Here is a 4,981-nt window from a genome sequence, read left to right on the forward strand (position 1 = left end):
TGAAATTAAGGACTTTGATCCAAGTTCTGCTGTGCTTCATTGGCTTTCAAGTGGACAAGGAAGCAGACATTTAACATACAAACCAAGACAACCTAAGGAAACTGTGTGTGAGCCATCTACTAGTCAAGTGACACAGGGTTCAAGTATCAGTGACACTGAAAAACTTGCTCATGACGTTTTTAATAAACTGAGTGAAGAGCAGAGGCTATTGGTCAAAGAAAAAATGTCAAAAGACCAGTGCAGTTTTCAGTGAAGTTTATAGGACCAGCGTAGAAATTATAGTCACACACATTAATGATTAACTGAGATTATTACATGTGAAGTGAATTTTCTAGGCATGTTGAGATTTTTAAATATCCAAGATGGTATCATGTGTGACTTAAAATGTTCTTATTATATGTATATCATGCTTGTATTTTTTGTTTATGTGAATTTTCTAGTTAACTATGTTTATAAGTTAAAATAGAAGTTAAGAAACGTGTATGTTTGTATTATTTGCTTAATTAGTAATAATCTTTTCCTTTACGTATTTTAAAAGTACGGACAAGTACTCCTTTGGTACGGAAAAGTGAAATTGTGGGTCCAACTTGTCCGTGGACAAGTAGACTCTTAAAATATTTCAGAACCCCTGGTTATCTCTGCTTTATCTTATATGCCGGGCACTATAAAGTTTATTAACAACAGTTTTTCGAACTGGTATATAGAAATGATAAGTTATGAACAATGACAATTTAGGTGAATAAAACACTTGAATTATCTGTGATTTGTCCAAATTATAATGATCTTATTTTTAAATATACATAATTAAAGTGGCAGAATGATGGTTAATACCTTATTATATTTTGAAAAATAATATTAACTTTAAACAAGAATGGATTAAATGGTTGCTTGACACATTTGTTTGTATAATGTCTCCATTTTATAAAAGCTCATTTAAACATTTAGTTACCTATATAAGACATTGTCGCCACAGAGACTTTAAGTATGCATGGGAAAAGGTAGTAGAAATAATATATAATGAAATGTACATTAAGTTCCACGATACACATGCACCTTATTAATAAGAGGACTTTAGTGAAGTTAAAATTTCATGGAAGTAGGTTTTGTGTAGGCATAAGTTTAAATCCCACTAAAGACATGTATGTAAAACAAAAAATAAAACATCTTTTTTATATAATTTATACTTTTTGAAATCAAATAATATGCAGTGTCATGTGGAAATACTTTTCATTTGCCCATTTAAACAATTTTGATTTTCTGATTAGATCATTCACTCAATTAACAAACTTTGATTCAACAGGTGAGGTTTTGTGGAGCCTAAATCTTATTGTGCCCACTGCTGTCTTCTGATTCTGTTCAAATCTTTAGAATCTTTATATATTATCATAGAACAATATAACATTTATAAAGGCGTATGTGTCACTGTTAAAAGTTGTTTTCAACAGAAAGGGTCAAAAAGGCTAAAGATAAAGCAAAGACCGGTATGATAATAGACCAGTATTGGTAGTGCTTTTGTTATTTAATTATAGCTATTACATTCAGTCAGTTTAACGAGATATGATCCATTGTGTAAATATGCTTTGTAACTGAATAATCACAGAGCCCAAAATTACAGCAGTCATTTTTTTAACTTTTAACATTAGACATTATTTAAATATAACGATGTTGAGATATTCTTTATAAATCGTTAGGGCTGGAAGGAGGACGTACTTTTTTTAAATATTTATCCAAAACTTAAGCAGTGTCTTTTTCGTTAAAAACCGGGTCCGGTATTCTGCCCCATTCCGAATGGAAAAAAAGTGACGTAACAAGCTCCAAGTGCCATTCTAATAACCAGTCAAATATATTGCACACTGCTTCGTGACGCATTTTTTTTTGGTTTAATTGCATTGAACTGGCTTCAATCCTTATGATCATCGTTAATCCAAAGCGGGGAACCACACGACCTTTGTTTGTTCCTTGAGAAAAAACTTTCATCAATTTTAATTGAAAGTATTACCCCATTTTGTATAGAACTTGTTTAGTTGTTATTTTATTGTATTTAATATTGTTAAAAATTGTGAACGTCATTTTAATAATAATAAACCCTATAGAAGGTATTTTGTATTGTTTTGTTAAAGAAGAATAAGGTCCGGGAAAACCTTGTAAGATCCGATGAATTTTATAAGTTGTCGGACCTCATGTCCCGTAAGATTATGTTGTCTTTCGCATGGGTTGGTTATGGTAGCCAGAACTAGAAAATATGTACAACTGAGCGATATCAATCATGACAGGCTGATGTCTCAGGTTAGTGCAGTGATTTTTCCACTAAATTCTTACACAGGTGATCCCGTTTGATTTCACCACAATTGAATATATGTCAGTACACAAATAAATTATACAGCAGGTAATGACAATCGATAAATGTCTTAGTTTTAATTTAATTGTTTGCACAAATTTGGACACTCTTTGTGTCTGGGATATGTTAAGTTAAATGACCTTTACAACAAAACATACACATCTGAATCAGCGATACATTACAGTTAAAGTTTAAGACATGTAAAATACCAGTATTCAGATCTGCAAATATCGCAAAAAACTTGTATGGTATGAAATACATATATCTTGTGAGTGTGACGTATTTTCATTTAAAATCTTGAATTTAATGACGACTTCAATTTAATGACTACAAGTCGGACATGCAGTTAAATATTTTAAAACGTATATCGTGTGACATAATTTCATCTAAACTCTAGATTTTAACGACATTAGTCTGACGCGTTATTTTATTTAACATTTAACAGTTTAACGTTACAGTAATGTGTGAAACAACGTCATTAAAAAAACAAAAAAATATGTTTGACCACAACGGTGGCTAATAATGTTTACGAAAAATACAAACAATATAGACTTATGACATAACATGTTAGATTTTTATCATGCATTTATAATCACTCATAAGAGATTTCAATATACATGTACATGCATAGACAGTTTTTAAGCCAGTGCCTTTTGAATTCAGAAAATAAGCGCGATAAACCATAAAATTGGGAAAATAAATAATAAACCATAAAATTGAGAAAAATGAGGCATTATAAATATGATCATAAATAACAGAATTACAATAATATTGTTTTTAAGTGCATGATTGAGTGCATCTTTAAATTTATATTATAAAATGCTGCTTGAATTTCTTTTTACCTTTCATATGTAAAATAAGAAATATCATCTGCTAGTGCAAAATATGACTGGGAGTGGGAAAGTTGGTTTATGGTCATTTCGTAGCAAAAGAGAAGAAAATAAGTGCATTAAATAAATGAATTCATATTTTTGTATCTGGAATAGTTTTATTTTAAATAGATCCTCCACCCTATTATGGCCGAATAAGGGCTAAATTGCTTCCGACTTGAAATCAAAAGGCATATTGGTTGATCGTGTAGCGTTAATGTGCTACATGAAGTCGGATTTTAACACCAGGGACTCTGTGAGCCACTAACAACAGCTTGTGCGTGTAGCATGATCATTTAAACAGAGCTCCATTCCACCAACATGGAATGGCCGACATTTTGACAATATGGACATTGCAGCAGGCATTCAATTGAGCCAGCCTGCATATTTCATAAAATTATGAGTATAACAAGCTTTATCACTTCCTTTTATCCATAAAAATACACTTAAAATACATAAATGCATTTGTTTTCTTAATATTATATATTTTTTCTATTGGGTATTTTAACTTTTCAGGTAGTGAAATGTCTGCAACAAAATTTGAGGGCCGATTGATAAAGGTTGTTGATGCCAAAACAGGTAATAATAATAATTTATTATCAGGTACACAAGCAAATAAGTATATTTTAGATGCTTAAGGTGTGGAAGACTCATAATCAGGTTTGGTGTCCCTCAAACCCTTAGCTTTCATATTTTGCATACTTCTTTAACAACATGACCCCAATCTATCACAAGAGCAGACAACTGTATCAACATTTGACAGAATTATGGCCCTTTTATACTTAGATAATTGAACATTTTGCTTAAATTGCCATAACTTCTTTATTTATGATCACATTTGATTCATACTTTGACAAAAAAACACTTACCTGACATATCACAATGCACTGCACCCTAACTATCCCCCATGCCCCACCCCAGAATCCCCCCCCCTCAATTTTATTTTTTTTAAATTATTTTTAAAAGTTCATCTATTAAATTACCACCAACCCACATAAACCCCCCCCCCTCTCCATGATGGCTTACATTATACTGTCAAGCACTCGAAATCTCTTATGACAATACGGTCAATCTCAACCATGCAAGGCCCCATTAACAACCATCGGGCGCCCCCTGGGTCAAACATGCGGCATGGGAAAATGCGTCGGCCTCTGCCGCGCCATTTTTCGCCAATTGACTTCATATTAATACTAAAGATTTCTTATGACAACACGGTCTATCTCGACCATCCATGTCTACATTACCCACCCCAAGGCCCCGCCCACTTCGGTGGTAAAGATCCCAAGCTTTTTTCAGCATAATTATAATCCAAGCCATTTTTGTGGTCAAGACCCGAGCTTTCTCACCATAATAAAAATCCAAGCCAGTTTGGTGGCGGAGAGCCCAAGCTATTTCAGCATAATAAAAATCCAAGTCAGTTTAGTGGTCAAGATCCTGAACTATTTCGGTATAATAAAATAAGAACCCGAGCTTTTTTTAAAATCCTCCAGCATGCGAAATTCACACTAGCCCTAAGGTTACACATGCCCAATTAATTTCCTTCTTTGTTATATATAGAATTCGCAATCTTGATATAAAATTTCACCATGTCCTAGCGATAAGCCAATGTATCATTATACATGACTGGAAAGGTGGTTTCATAAGCTTACAAAAAACTGCATTTGAAAAAATTCTAAACGACGTTACTCAAAATAATTACCTTAGAACATATGAACCGGTTTTGACAGCTACCGGCACTGCCATTTGAAGGCAAAAACATGCCCTACTATTGAGG

Source organism: Dreissena polymorpha, chromosome 14 (genome assembly GCF_020536995.1).
Source record: "Dreissena polymorpha isolate Duluth1 chromosome 14, UMN_Dpol_1.0, whole genome shotgun sequence".
Taxonomy (NCBI): Eukaryota; Metazoa; Mollusca; class Bivalvia; order Myida; family Dreissenidae; genus Dreissena; species Dreissena polymorpha.